General features: G+C 39.2%; 1 protein-coding gene across 17 annotated transcripts in view; it reads left to right on the top strand.

Moving 5' to 3' along the window:
• Nucleotides 1-16314, top strand: part of Znf438 (zinc finger protein 438) — a 144933-nt gene that overhangs the window by 31269 nt on the left and 97350 nt on the right. For 10 of the 17 annotated variants that reach the window (XM_052727937.1, XM_052727938.1, XM_052727936.1 and 7 more), the window contains exons 2-3: nucleotides 9430-9507; nucleotides 12478-12564. The exons of 3 other annotated variants lie outside the window; for them this stretch is intronic. The gene's annotated coding sequence lies outside the window, so the exon portion shown is untranslated. The remainder of the gene's footprint in view (nucleotides 1-9429; nucleotides 9508-12477; nucleotides 12565-16314) is intronic. 4 more of the 17 variants (XM_052727943.1, XM_052727942.1, XM_052727946.1 and 1 more) reach the window with 1 other exon arrangement.

Raw genomic sequence — 16314 nt, 5'->3', positions numbered from 1 at the left:
TAAAGGGAAAAGGTAATCTTTTTATGTAGGACTATTTTGATTTATGGTTTCCTGGACTTTGAAATCCTCCTTCTTCCTTGATTAAATGTGTTCAGTGGTTTTAAAAGTTCATGAAATTGTGGGGATGGCTCTTTTTGGTACAAGCGAGTGTTAATACTGCACTAGGGAGGCCACTGAGAGGGTTGTTGAGCATTGTGTAACAACTGCGAATGTCACTGCTGAAAAAGATGAGGTTTTAGAAACCAAGATCCATCAACAAACAAATACACTGTTTTTAAAATGTAAAACTGAGACTAATAATGAAACTACAAGTTTATAAGATACTTCTTTTAGAAAGATAAAATGCTGTTGCTTTTTTTTTTTTAAGCATTATAGATCAGACCAAAGTTCTTTGATCATGATCCTTCCATTTTCCCAGGGATTATTTTATCATTTGATCTTCCAAATATGTAAATACCTGTATATACATGCACGTACCTACACACTCCACACTGTGGAATAGCAATTTTGTTTTAAATAAATGGTTACAGGGGACCAGATTATACCAATTGCTGCTTCATTGTAATAAGACCATTTGTCCTATGTTTTGATTTTCCTAATCTAGATAATATCACTAGTAGCAAGTAGCATCTGGTATCTACTGTGGTAAAATTCCACTTTCATCTTCCTTTATATTATGTTACTAATGCTGGAAACTTTGCATCTTAAGACTAAAACTTTTAGAATGCTTTTTTATAAAGTGACATGAAGCAGAAAGGAAGCTTAAGGGGTTGGATGGGGACCTAGGATGGGGGAAAGGAATAAACAAACACATTTTCTTTGGAATGCTGTAATGAAACCTAATATTGCACATTCTAATTAAAGTTTTCTTTTTAAAAAGAATGCCTTTTAGAAGCTGGTAAGAAGAGAGCTTTTTGTTACTTGTGTACTTCTGGCCTTTGTCAGGTTCATGGAGTCCAGTGTGTGCTGGGCCAGAGGCTGTAGATAGGAAGGCTGGGATTCAGGAATGAGGTGGCAGCATGCCTCATTCTAAGGAGGGATACAGCCTTAGACATTTCCTCAGTAGATGATAGTTTAGAAGCCTGCATCTGTGATGATATTCTTATTTTGAAGAGAGTTGTAGGACCTATTAGGCTAGTTTGAAGGACATTTGTTTCTGAAAGGTGCCTTTTGTTATGGGGCTTAGTCATACTGGTGTGAAGAGAAGATTGCTGCAGAGGGAACTCAGAGCTGTTCTAGGAACTGTTGGAAGGGAGTGATATTAGGTAGGCTGAGAAGGAAACAGTGCTTATATGTAACTGGTTTTGGTGAGTTTGGTTGAGGATATTTCAACATTCCATGATAAGGATTTTTAGTGAGTGGGCTAGCTATCAGAAATGTCAAACTTGAGCCGGGCAGTGGTGGCGCACGCCTTTAATCCCAGCACTTGGGAGGCAGAGCCAGGCGGATCTTTGTGAGTTCAAGGCCAGCCTGGTCTACAGAGCGAGATCCAGGAAAGGCGCAAAGCTACACAGAGAAACCCTGTCTCAAAAAAACCAAGAAAAAAAAAAAACCAAAAAAAAAAAACAACCCCCCCCCCAAAAAAAGAAATGTCTAACTCCTCCCTGCTGTTTAACCAATGACAGCCTTTGAACAAGCCTTGTTATACTGCTTTAACCAAGTGATAGTAGTATTCACTTTATGCAGTGACTGGGTTGAGATTACATGGGTGCATCACTAAGTGCTGAACAAAAGTGCCTCTAGCACATGGCATACTTGTTTGCTCATTGCCCTAACTAAGGACTCCTTAATGCCTTTGTCATTGATGCCTCTATGCATAGGACTGAACCTGCTTGCTTTCGTGTTTTGCTGCTCAAAAGAGGTTACTGTATGGTTCTGTTATTTTCAGAATAGCAAAAGAAGCCCTATTGCTGTGTCTTTTAACGAATACTGAATGCCAATTAAGCATCAGTCAGAACTTCTTCTGGTTGAATGCTAGATAGGACCATTCACATAACACTCAACAGGAAGAGAAAGTGTGTGCTGAAAGTAATTACCAGGGGAAAAAAAACCTATGGGCCTTGAAGAAGGCACTTGGCTGTGAAAAAGTCCTTTGGTTTTAATCTTCACCCTTCTGGATAGTTCTTTCGACTCTCCTTGGTGGTTTGCTTTGCTATCTCCATATTCATTTTCAGTTTTGGTTTGGTTTGCCTGATTTTCATAGGAGATCATCTATTCTAAAGTTAAGTCAGTGGGAAAAGTGAGAGATTTCTTTCAGAGGGGTCTGTGGAGTTCCATTTGATATTTAAGCATATCATTTGGAAATAGCCTTTATTCCCCTCTATTTTGTTGCCCCCACCATCTGAAGAATGTGTGTGTTTGTGCATGTTATGTTTAATTAGTATCTTTCAGTTGCACCTGTTCATTTAAACTGAGCTTTTCCTCTTTGCCAAAAGCAGATATGTTAAGAAAAAATCCCAACTAGGGCCTTGTAAAGATACCTAAGACCTGCACAGTCTCATCTGCTTTCCCAAATTAGCTAGAAATGTTTCAGCTTTCTTAGCTAAGCTACTCTTTAAAACAGTCTATAATCAGTTGAATCATCAAGCTTCTGGCTTAGAATATTGAAGAAACTTTTACATAGAGTAGATAAAGGATAGAATAAAAATGTCTGATTGGGTCTCATTATTTATTATGGAAAGAATGCTTTCCCTGAAGACTGACTGGGAACAAGATGTTTAACTGTCAGCCAGGGTGGAGGCCTATTTGTTGGTCAGCTTTCAGGTTCCATGTTTCCCCACTTGTGATGAGCCTGCCAGCTATCCTGTCCCTCCCTTCCCGCCCACTCTTCTCATTTTTCTTGGATAAGGCAGTGATACAGCACATATGTGGCAGTTAGAATTAAAAGCCAATGTCTGTTTTCTAGAGCAGTACCATGTCATCATGTCATTGTAGATTTATGCTCTGCTCTGATGTGTGTGGATAAAATGCCTTCTCTTTCCTGTCCACACGCTCCTGGCTTGTGTATGTTCAAGCAGTAGGACTCCATTTATCACAGGCAATAGGAAGAGGCTCAAAGATATAAAAGGGTTACTGTTCACATTTCCTGTGCAGCTCCCTCTGATCTTCCTGAGCTGTAATTCCTTCACGATGTTAAGTGTTCCCAGGCTCCTTTAACCTTCTGGCCTGCTTGCACTGGCCAAGTTTGTCCCAGGTGATTATGTAGGCGAGCAGCCTCCTGTTTCAAGTGTAGCAGTCGCTTTCCCCGTGAGATAGGCCATCTCCCTGCCTTGCAGTTCCAGAAGGAAGCCTTCCATTTAAACAACAGAACAGCAACATACTAGGTTTTAAAACTGGCGTCCAACAACTGTGTTTGTTGTCAGATGAATTCTGTAGGGAGTTCACTCTGCCTGTTTTGATCCAGAGCCTTTATGTCTGAATGCAAACACGTTGTCCTTTAGATTCTACAGTCTTCCTCCTAAAGCCACTCTAGAGAAATGTGTTTCAATTCTAAAGGAGCACATTTTGACCTTTTCATCACACTTTAGCCAGTTATTCAGTCAGTCATCTGAAGTTGCATCAAATACAAAGTGGCAACACTCCTACTAATTTTTTGACAGTTCAGAAGAACAGGTACTCACTTCTTTCTAGATTTAAAAATATACAGCAGCCCATTTTGATTCCATAATTTTAAATACATGTATTTTTTGTGTCTGGAGCAATGTTTTCTATTTTTGCCTTTTTCCATTAAGCTTTAGAAGAAATTTAATGCCATGAAGTCTGAATGTGTCCGCAGGATAGCAAGCACGTATGACCATTCTGTCCCATCTCAGCTTCCACTAGGACATAGCTCTCTTGGCATATTGGATCCCACTGCTAATAGCAGACCTTTGTTCTCTTTCAGTATCTTGGAGCCTAAGGACTTGGGGGACAGAAGTTAAAGCAAAGGAGTTTCTAGGATGATGTCAGTTTGTTGTCACTTTGGCAAAATCAGCGGTTTACAGTGTGATAAACTGTAATGCAATTTACCCACAAGTGATGCAGTTTTATGTGGATGTGGGTGGATAAGTCCTTAGATTTCTTATGTTTGGATCTTTGGGGAGTCATCAGGAATGCTTGATGTTTCTCATTTGTCTTTAGTTCTTTGGTGTAGTATGAAGCTGTTATATAATAGGTGTCAATAACAAGTTTTTTGAATGAATGATAGAGTAAATTGCTTTTTGTAGATTCTTGATCCATACATGCATATTTATGTATGTTTCTAAATCTGTTGTCCTCACCCTTTCTGTTAGCCTCAAATGGTAGACACTGATTAGAATCCTTTTGCCATGAAGCAGTTAATTCCATCCTAACATTCTGCACCCAAAGTCCTTAGGTGGTCTGTATATCACTGGGCTAGTCAAGATACTGCTGTGTCACAGAAAACAACAAAAACAAGGATGTAGTGAACAATTGCTTCAGATACAACCTATGAATGTTGCCCAAGCTATGAGCAAATTCACCATTTTTACAATAGAAAGCACAAATTTCTCCCAAGGATTAACTGTTTCTAAAAAAAGCATTAAATAACAGTACCAGTAAATTATCAGGTATTGGCTGAATGCTAACGTGAGCATTGTGCCTTCCAATGTGGCCTCCCCAAGGATGTGAGAAATCTTACTCCTCCATCTAAGGTTCCTTAGATCTTTCAGTAAATGGTCTAGTCCAAAGGTAAGTAGCCTAAAGTAAATTAGGTATGATTATGAGTAAAGTGAGAGGCTGAGGGGGAGGGGAAGTCATTTGGACTAGGATAAGGAAGTGGTGAAAGATTTGTAGAGGAAGTGTGAATGCGACATTGAACAAACAGTTGTGGTCTGGATGTAAAGAAGTGGGGAGCCATTTATAAACAGGGGGATAGTTACACATGCCCTGCTTCCTGCTAGACTTCTCTCCATCTCAACTTACTTGCTCTTTGTTCTGCAGTGGAATTCAAAGAAGCCTCTGCCCATGACATACAGCAGCTCCTTTAGCTACCTTTGGATCAGTTCAGTAGGAAAACCATCTCACGTTCTCCTTCCCAGTTAAACGTTTCAGCAGAAAGCTAGGAAGAAATATTGGGAAGTAGAATTTATGACTGCAGAATGGCCCATCTAACCTCACTGGCAAGATCAACTGCACAGAGCTGAGTGATATCTTGATTTGAATTTGAACATAAAAAGAAGTATTTCCAAATTCACTACTTTTGCATATATATGGAGCTGAAATCATTATAAATATAATTCCCTAGGAATTTTATTTACTTCTGATTCTTTTATAATAAGCAATTCTTATATTTGTCTCACAAAATATTTCACCATACCTTTTGGTTTTGTAAAACAAATTTAATTTTTTCTCTTGAGAACTTTGATTGTATTTACTTGATAAAGGCAAATATACCCAGTGCATTTAGTTTAGCATCAGGCTTTACAGATGAATGTTTCCATTTCTTGGTCGCAGGGACAGCAGCACAGAAACCACAGCGGGCTCAGCACTGACACACTTAGTCTGCAGCTTTGGTTTCGAGGTCTGCTGCCAGGGGGCAGTTCACATGGCCTGTGTCTGCTTCTGGATATGCCCATTGTCCAATTGCATGTGTTGCTGCCAGTGAACCATCTAACTTCCCACACTGTTTTGTAACGATCTGGAGTCTTTCACGATGTCAATTGCTATTCCATGATTAAAGGGTTTGTTGGCTAATTTTAGGGGATTTGAGAGTAATCACAGTGTGCTTTTGTATTTTTTATAGCGCAGATTTCCTGCATTCGAGCTTTGACACACCCACTCTATCCTTCTAATTTCTTTCCCCTCTTCTTTAGAAATGCTTATTAAAATCTCCTGCCGAGCAGGTTTTGAAATGTCTCACACACACTGCACATGTATGCATATGCACACAGTGTCACTGCACATGTATGCATATGCACACAGTGTCATTGAAGCTTGTTGCCATGTTGCTCTCAATGATCAGCATTAACCAAACATGTTAAAAGTTATCTCCGGGGGAACAGAGCAGGTTGAGGTGGTAGGAGACAGGTTTTTTGTTTTGTTTTGTTTTACTATTCCTGTATGTTTTTTCTTTTAGTCTGAACTCCTTTTGTGACCTTAAGAATACAAAGAAAAAAAAATTTACTTATAATAGATTACTTAAAACTTTTATGAGTACTAGCTTCTCTGTCATATGTAAACTTACTTTGTTTAGAAAATACCAAGATTTGTAAATGACTTTCAGAAATCAATTTGTCATATGAAATAAAGGAAATCTAATTGATAAAATTCCTATCTCACACTATGCCAGCCTGGTATCCTATACGTGCTTCTGGTTGCCATTGATACACTGTGCTCTTCCCTACTTGGTTGTTGATCATTCATATGGGAGAGCAGTTGTATCTTACTGTGTCTGTGTCTTCCCACCTCTTAGTATTGTGGCTGGAGTCCAGCAGGTACTCCTTCAGTGTAGACACAGAGGAGAGACAAATTCACAGCCATTCCTAAAGAATATATTAATGCCAGTTACTATCAGATCACTTGGGGTTTTTGTTTGTTCTTATATAACTTACTAAATTTGTTCTTTGACAGAGTTCATACATGTATATAGTATATTATGATTACATCCTCCATCCTTCCTAGATCTCCTTAAGCACTTTGCCCCTCTCTTCAAGTCCCTTTCTGCCATTCAAGTTTTTTTGTTTTGTTTTGTGACTCACTGAGTTTAACTGGGATCAGTTGTGTTATAGGCGTATTAGTCAGGGTTCTCTAGAGGAACAGAACTTAGAGAATGTGTACACACACACACACACACACACACACACACACACACACACACACACAGGATTTATTTATTAAAATGGCTTACAGGCTGTGGTCCAGCTAGTCCAACAATGGCTATGTACCTATGGAATCCAGTAGTTGTTCAGTCTACGAGCCTGAATGTCTTAGCTAGTCTTCTGTATATACCAGAATCCCAAAGAAGTAGGCTCTTATACCAGTGAAGGAATGGACTTTCTAGCAAGAGAGAGAGCAAGCTTCCTTCTTCCATGTCCTTATATAGGCTGCCAGCAGAAGGTGGCCCAGATTAAAGGTGGATTTTTCCCACCTCAAAAGATCTGGATTAAAAGTGTATCTTCTCAACTCAAAGATCTTCTTCCTAGATTTTCCCTGAGTCTTGGAGTCCTGTTTGGGGCCGAACATCAACTGTCACTTTTCTCAGCACACTGATCAGCCATGCATGGCTTTATTCACTGTAATTCATTATATAAAGAAGTTTCTCTGTTTTAGGCTGAGAGTAGCATTTGCTGGACTCTGAGCAGCTGCTGAAATTAGTATTAAGTCCTAAGAGAAAGTATATTCTTTTACTTTTAAATTATTTTATGAGATTATAATATAATATAATTACATCATTTCCTTTCTCCAAACCTGTCCATCTACCCTTCCTTGTTCTTTTTCAAAGTCATAACCTCTTTTAAATTAATTGTTGTCACACACACACACACACACACACACACACACACACACACACACACACACATACACATTTCTTTTTTCTAAGTAGGACCTGCTCAGTAACCTGCTACTCCTATGCATATTTTCAGGGCTGACCATTTGGTTATTAGGTAACCAAAAATAATTTTAAAATATAGCTTAATAATTTTTAAATTTGTATCTGCCCTAAAAAAGATTTTAGATGATAATCATAAATACACAGACGTTATTAACTAATTCCACTTCTTTCTTCTAAATTTCCCAATTCATAGAAGCTTTTTATTTCACTGTCTTTCTGAAATTGATCACAAGCGACCATTGAGTTCATCTCAGTCTGCTTTCTTCTCTAAGGAGACAAAACAGGGCAGGGCAACCCCCCACCCCTTCTTTTGCCTTTCTTTCATTGGTAGATAGCAATCTTGTGTGGAATCCCATCCTCACATGAATAAACTATTTATGAGATGAACAAACACTAACTCAGAGCAGTGCAAGCAGTCACAGAGACCATTCTGAAGTTAACCTTTCAGACAGATGAGTGTGATGTGTCTGTTGGTCACAGATTGGGCTCTGATGTTCGAGAACAGATTTCTTAAGGTTATAGTTGCCTCTGATTAGAAAGACACTGTATTACATCCAGATCCACCAGTGTTTGTCACTGTGTGACAAGGTTGATGGTGGTTCCAGTTTTTAGGCTGAGGTGATTGATGGGTCATTAATCTAGTTCCCACTCTAAAGGACATCTCTTTTTTTAACATTTTACTTCTGTTGCCATTGTGCCAATTTCTTCTCTTCTTGGCTACTGCAGTAACAAAAGGATTCCCTGCCTATGGAGTCTACTCCCAATACCTCATCCGTGTTCTAGTATATAAATAATCAAATGCATTTAGAAGGTGTGTATAGGCGTTGGGGATTTAGCTCAGTGGTAGAGTGATTGCCTAGCAAGCACAAGGCCCTGGGTTTGGTCCTCAGCTCAAGAAAAAAAAAAAAAAGGTGTGTGTTTATGTATGCATGTAAATGTAGGGTGTGTATGTGAGTGCCTATGGGCACATATGTGGAGGCCAGGGGAAGACATCAGGTATTCTACTCTGTCATTCTCTACCTTGTTCCTTTAAGCCAGGGTCTCTTATTGAATCTGGAGCTACTGTAGCAGCCAGCAAACCCAGGTATCCTCTTGATTCCAACCCCAGAGCTGTCTTTGCCCTTCATCATGCTGCAGCTGTAGGCACCCCTGGATGCCCATGTCTAGCTTTTTATGTGAGTGCTGGGATCCAGACTCGTGTGTGCAGTGCATTTTCTTATCCACTGAGCTGTTTCTCTAGCCCCATAGCCATGCTTTGAAAATATAAACTTGAATATGATTCCAACTAAAACCTTTGTGGCTTATTTTAGATATAAATCGAAGCCCCATGTGCTGAATCTAGTATTTAACTCCTTAAAATACAATCTCAACCCAAATCCACCCCCTTATCTGCCTGTTAGCCTCCTGTTGTCCATCTCTGTCTTCTTCCCAGAATGCAGAGCCTCCCCTCATTTTCTTGTAGTCATTGAAGTCCCAGAAGCCTTTTATCATTTGTACAACTGACTGACCTACCTCAGTGGACTCTTTCTTGCTTGTCTCTCTGGAGGTTTGTGAGAGTCTTGAAAACAGGAACTGCCTGTTAAGTCAGCTTGGTATCTCCATGTTCACCAGAACAGTGACTAGAGTTCAAAAGCTTCCCTTTAAATCAGGCAAGTGAAATAAATGAAGAGGAATAATATAGAGCTCACCTTTAAAAGTCTCTGAGCAGGGCTTAGGGTTTTATTTTAGATTCTTACTTGACTCATAGTATAACGGATATCAATTTTATAGTGCTTCATATAATTTTTATTACTTTTCAGGTACAATCATCTAATTAGTTTCTGTAAGCTACCTATCAATTCTTCCTGTTTTAACACTTCCATTACATTTCCTTTCAGATAAAGATGAATGTCATGCATCACCCAATATGAAAGTTTTGGAAGTTAGAAGACGTTTGCTAAGTCAATTTACTTCAAGTAAGTCTTAGCCCTAGCTCAAGATAGACTTCAGAGCAAAGAATAAAGATGATTGACATCTTTGCCACTTCATGACTCTCAAATTTCTCAGAGTACCTTATAGTTCTCTTGTATATGAAATCTGTCTTGGGAAGTGGTAGGTCAGCAACTTCTTAAATCCGTGGTGCTATTTTTAATACACGATACTTCTGCTCTTCTAATGCCTGTGGTGGTTTCTGCTAAATCAAACTTGGGGCAAGATGGGAAGAAATCCAAGTACATTCTTATTTTGCAAAATGAGTATCAATGAACACGATTTCAGGCTGTGGTAAATGTTGTGGGAGACAAAAATTAGGAAAGATCTTTAATTTGTAAACTTAACCTAGGATGGGGAACAGCAGATATAAACTTCACCAAAAAAACCTACATGGTAAAACACAGGCATACAAACATGAGATACAGGCAGCAGAGAGAGAAACCAGTGCTTCCAGCTGGAAGCTGAAACTTCATGGAGGTTTTACATGGTACGGTAGTTTGAATGAGAATGCCCCCGCCCCAGTGGTTCATGTATTTGAACACTGGAACCCTGGCTGGTGCCACTGTTTGGGGAGGTCTAGGAGGTGTGGCCTTGTTGGAGGATGTATGTCACCAGGAGCAGGCTCTGAGGTTTCAAAGTCTCACCATTCTCAGGGTGTTCTTGTCCCTCACTCCCTTCTCTCTGCAATCTTTCTCTCTCTGCTTTATGCTTGTGATTCAAGGAGTGAACTCTCAGCTTCCTGCACCAGCTTCCATACCTGCCTCCTGCTTCCACCTTGCTTCTATGGACTCTAACCCCCTGGAACCATAAGCCAAAATTAACTCTTTCTTGCACAAGCTGTCATCAGTATGATGTTTTATCACAACACAAAATTAATACCCATGGGATTTAGGACAGAGGAAGCAGGCATTGATTCTCATGGATACTTCTGACCCATGTTCACGGCAGCTAGTTATTTTTGTTATGCTCTCCTGGCTGCTATCTTAGCCTAGGAGAATACTGAACATAGTGCAATTTCAAAATACAGTCAGTTCCAACCTCAGACTTCAACTTATCCCTGAAGTTCATGTTTGATCTGTTGTTTGGAATGCAGAAGGCATTTTCCACAAAAACAATGTTATAAATAGTGGTTAGTTTCTCAGCTAGCACTCCCAGGACTGTTTAATTCATAAGCACCAGTGCTTCTTCAACTCTAGGCAGCTGCCTTGTATTATGCTGTTTGGTGGAGAAGCTGTACCTCTGTGTCTGGAAGGCTCTAGAGATGGGTCACGAACTTTATGGGCTGAGCTAGAGCTTTGGTAGTCATGCTGGCTACTCTTCTTCCAGTGCAACTTGGCTTTGGGGACTGTGTCATAGACATTTGCCTATAGGCTCCTGACACTCTATACCAGTGGTTCTCAACTCGTGGGTCATGACCCCTTGGGAGTTGAATGACCCTTTCACAGGGCTCACATATCAGATATCCTGCATATCAGATATTTACATTATGATTCATAACAATCATAAAATTACAGGTATGAAGTAGCAATAAAATAACTTTATGGTTGGGGGTCACCACACATAAGGAACTGTATTAAAGGGTCACATCATTTCACATCATTAGGAAGGTTGAGAACCACTTCCCTAAACTGAGGGAGAAGCACTCTGGCTCTCTGGTCCTCCCCATGGTGGATTAGGATGGGCTTGGCTGTCCCTTTGCTTGGGAGGGCCTTTTAAAGCAGGTGTAGAGAGAAGAAGAGCTGTTTTACTGTCCCTTTCTGCTCATCCACACATAGCATAATACATATGCATGGAAAATACATAAACATGGAAATCATTCTATCTATAAGGAAAACACATTAATAGATATTTGACATCACGTCAGGTTTTGTGAACAGGTGATTATCATTTCTACATGGGTATAATGATGCTTCTAGTGAAAAACATGTCACTGTGTGCATAAACAACCCTCAAGGTTGACAGCTTAGGTTGTCAGGTATAAGAAAAATCACTTCATAAAATTTAAGAGAATTTAATTTATTCAGTGATCATTAAGTGTTGTGCACATGAGTACCTGATTTATGCTTAATATTGTTGTTAAAGCTAGAGGCTAGGAAATGTGAACAAAAGATGCTAGAGAAACACAGGGCTCAAGGTGTTAAAGAAGCATCTCCAGTGAGAGTGTCATTGCCATAAAATAATTTACAGAGGAAATTAGTGGGTTTGGGATGCCCAGAATTGCAATCCCATTGTGATTGCCTTGTTTCTAAAGATAGTGGTAGGGGTTCACTGGGTTTCAGAAGAATGGAGGAGCTGTGACTAGAGTTAGGGAAGGAATGATAGTCTTGGGGACAGTCTGCCTGACTAGAGGGCTACAGGCAAGCAAGCTGCCACCACTGTCTGGAACACAAGAGTTAGGTTGTGTTGGGTCGAGTAATAGGTGGGAAATTAGATAAGTGCTTCAGTCTTGGCAGTTCAAGTGTCACCCAGATTTCTTAAAGCTACAAGTCTCAGAATCTTATCTCAGAACTTCAGTAGTTTCTGGGGCATGGGCTACCAACCTGTTTATTTTTTAAAACTCCCCTACTAGTTTTTATATCCAGCTAAGATTGAAAACTCGTGGATTTGAAGTATTGGCCAAACTTAGGAGAGCCAAGAATGCCCTGCCAAGGAGGTGGATCTCTGTCCCTCTAGCAGTAGGGAGTCAGCCCTCAGAGGTTTGTGCAGTGGGTGGCATGATCAAATTGGAGTTTGCTAAAATAAATTGATTTTTCAAGTATATTTGAATGGAAGAGAAGTAAGAAACAGCTTGCCTTAGAGTTTGTGGTAGTATGAGAAAAGGAGAGGAGTCACATTTTAAAGTATACTTGGGTATGTGGGAGTTGGTGATATCAGCCTTGACCCCAGCACAGTTTTTTATCATAAACTGATTATACAACCTCATCCTCATTAATTTGATCTCTTTTTCCTTACAGCCTGGCAACTTCAGCAGTAATTCCAGCCAGTTTGCATTTAATGGAAGAAGACCATTGTCTGCCCATGTACATGTCTAACTCGTAATAGTAAGTGAGGTTATGTGTATGAGGAATATGACCTTTAACATAATCATTAAGAAGCATTTAATAACCTCCCACATATGCAGTAACACAGCCTCAGTCCTACAGGATCATTCTAGGAGTCAGAGTCATGTGTATGAGGTAGTTGTTCGCATACTGTTCTCCAGTATTAAGTTGAAATTTGAAGTCGTACCGTGCATTTTAATGTTTTAGTTAGTTAAATTGGGCAGTTACTTGCTTTTCTGGTGACAGATCTGTGTTTGCTTCCCAGCCTTAGCACCTATCTTCCTTGTGCATATGTTTTTCTCCCCACACATATCTGTGACTGGTGCAGCCCCTTGCTATAAACTTTCCAAATTTAGTGTTGGCTAATATTGCATGTTCTCAGCACTAGTGAACCAGAATGCATCTCTGTGCTTTTATCTCCTCCCTGGTCAGAGTATATCTTGGCAGTGCACTGAGTATTTCCTGCCATTTGTCAGAAGCAGCCATTAGCACCTATGCTGCATCAAATAGGTCTGAACTCTGGTATGTGGTGATATTTTGTTTGTGCTCTAACAAGTAAAGCTTGCCTGGAGATGAGAGTGTGAAGCTAGCCACTAGTTAACCATAGAGGCCAGGCAGTGGTGGCACACACCTTTAATCCCAGCACTTGGGATCTCATGCCTTTGATCTCAATACTTGGGAGGCACATGCCTTTAATCCCAGCACTAGGGAGGAGGAAACTGGAAGTCATATGGCTGGGTGGAAAGAGGAATGTAAGGTGGGTGGAGACAGGAGCTTGGCCCCTTTTCAGCTGAGGAGTTGGTGAGGTAAGAGGTGACCGTGGCTTGCTCCTTTGTTTCTCTGATCTTTCAGCATTTACCCCAGTATCTGGCTCTGGGTTTTTTTTTTTTGTTTTTTTTTTTATGACCAATTAGAATTCATACTACATCAGTACATGCTCATTGCCAGTGAACACAGTAAGGTACTAAGTAGCAGTATGATGTACTAGAATAGAGTTAATGTCATCAGTCTCTGAACTATTGTGCCTGTAATTTGAAGGTTTAAAACAAAGTCACCTTTTTTGTAAATGTTTTCACAAAATTGCTTTCAAAAACGTTTTCAGGTTTCTGGGAAACTTTAATGTTTTATAGGCTAGAACACACTGAAAGATAATTATAACTACTCTAATCCATTTGTGCTCCCTTCATGTATACATGAAGGATGCGAGAAATTTGGGGCACCCAAGACTTCAGATCTGAATCTAGAAAGGTACACCTCCTCAGTCTTGAGCTCCTGAGAATTTGTAGCTCCTCTATATCTACCACACTAGCTCATGACAAAGAGCACTCCCTGGTCCTGAGAAGCTAACTCCATTCTGGTTCCTACTGCTAGCACTGCCTGTTTCCTAGGTCAAGTAGGCAGATATCTCTACTAGGACCAGGTCAGGTAACATGCAAGGGAGGAATGGACTTAGGAAGCAAACAAAACATGTAAGGTAGAGACTCCTGGGTATGACACCTGGAACCAGATTTGGTCCCTAAATGTGTTTTATTTGACCTGCACTCTAGTTTTTGTTTTGTTTGTTTTTAAAACATCAGTTAGTTACTAAGTAGTGTTATTTTAACTGTTAACTAATTTAATGCATAAAACTAGATGGATTCTAATGAAAACTGGAAGATGAGTTCTGTACATGGTCCTCTTCTCCCTTGGACAGCTGTCATATCATCTGCAAATAGCAATACTTGGACTTCTTTCTTTCAAATTTGTACCCTTTTGATCTCTTTTAGTTGTCTTATTGTTCTAGTTAGAACTTTAATTACTGTATTGAATAGATCAAGAGAGAGAGAGTCTTATTGTCTTATTTCTGATTTTAGTGGAATTGCTTTGAGTTTCTCTGCATTTAAGTTGATGTTGACTGTAGGCTTTATTATGTTTAGGTATGACCCTTGTGTTGCTGATCTCTCCAAGACTTTTATCATGAAGTGGTGTTGCATTTTGTCAAAGACTTATCCAGCATCTAATGAGATGATCATGTGTTTTTTTTCTTTCAGTTAGTTTTTTATGGTGTATTATATTGACAGATTTTTGTATGTTGAACCATCCCTACATCTCTGGGATGAAGCCTACTTGATCATGATAAATGATCTTTTTGATGTGTTCTTGGATTCAGTTTGTGAGTATTTTATTGATTATTTTTGCATCAGTGGTTCATGAGGGAAATTGGTCTGTAATTCTCTTCTTTGTTGAGTTTTTGTGTGATACAGGTTTCAGGGTGACTGACTTCATAAAATGAATTTGACAATGTTCCTTCTGTTTCTATTTTGTGGAATAATTTGAGGAGTATTGGCATTAGCTCTTCTTTGAAGGTCTGTTAGAATTCTGCACTAAAACTGTCTGGTCCTGGCCTTTTTTTGTTTGGGAGACTTTTAATGACTGTTTGTATTTCCTTTGGGACTATAGGACTATTTAAATTGCTTATCTGATCATGATTTAACTTTGGTAAGCGGTATCTTTTGAGAAAAATTGTCCATTTCTTTTAGATTTTCCTATCTTGTGGAATACAATTTTTAAAAGTATGACCTAATGATTCTCTTGATTTCCTTGGTGTGGTATCAATTGTTATAGTCCCCCTTTTGTTTCTGGTTTTTGTTAATTTGGATATTCTCTCTTATCTTTTAGTTAGTTTATCTTGTTGATTTTCTTAAAGAACCAACTCTGTTTCATTGATTCTTTGCATTGTTTTCTTTGTTTCTATTTTATTGATGTCAGCCCTCAGTTTATTTCCTGCTGTCTATTCCTCTTGAGTGCACTTGCTTCTTGTTTTAGTGCTTTGAGGTGTGTGGTTTAGTTGTTAGTATGCAATCTCTCCAATTTCTTTATGTAGACACATAGTGCTATGAATTTTTCTTTGAGCATCACTTTCATTGTGTCCAAAAAGTCTTAAATCTCTGGTGGTCTGATAGAATACAGTGGGGCATTTTAATTTTCTTGTATCTGTTGAGCCTTACTTTGTGACCGAGTATGTGATCAGTTTTAGAGGAAGTTCTGTGAGGTGCTAAGAAGAAGGTATATTCTTTAGTATTTGGGTGAAATATTCTGTAGATACCTGTTAGGTCCATTTGGTTTATAATGTATGTTAGTTCCAGTATTTCTCTGTTTAGTTTTTGTCTGGATGATCTGTCTACTAGTGAGAGTGGGGTATTGGTGATAGTAGTCTTCCACTATTGGTGTGTGAAGGTCAGTGTGTTATTTAAGTTTTGTTAATGTTTCTTTTACAAATGTTGGTGCCCTTGCATTTGGGGCATAGATGTTAAGAATTAAAATGTCATCTTGGTAGATTTTTTTCCTTTGATGAGTATGAAGTGTCCTTTCCCATTTTTTTTTTTTACTAATTTTTGTTTGAAGTCTATTTTGTTAGATATTAGAATATCTATACCAGTTGCTTCTTGGGTCCATTGGCTTGAAAAATCTTTTTTTAACCATTCACTCTGAGGTAATGTCTATCTTTGATGTTGAGGTGTATTTCTTTTATGTAGCAGAAGGATGGATCCTGTAAGGATGGATCCTGTTTTCACATCTGTTCTGTAAGCCTGTATCTTTTGGAGGGAGGAATTGAGTCCATTGATATTGAGAGATATTAATGGCCAGTGATTGTCAATTCCTGTTATTTTGTTGTTATTGCTGGTGCTGGGAGAGAGAGAGAGAGAGAGAGAGAGAGAGAGAGAGAGAGAGAGAGAGAGAGAGAGAGAGAGAGTTTATGTGTGTATGTGT

The sequence above is a fragment of the Peromyscus californicus genome, unplaced genomic scaffold, assembly GCF_007827085.1.
Source record: "Peromyscus californicus insignis strain IS unplaced genomic scaffold, ASM782708v3 Scaffold_8__1_contigs__length_139910024, whole genome shotgun sequence".
Lineage (NCBI taxonomy): Eukaryota > Metazoa > Chordata > Mammalia > Rodentia > Cricetidae > Peromyscus > Peromyscus californicus.
Note: the sequence above shows the minus strand (reverse complement) of the source record. Positions and strands in the feature narration are given on the sequence as shown.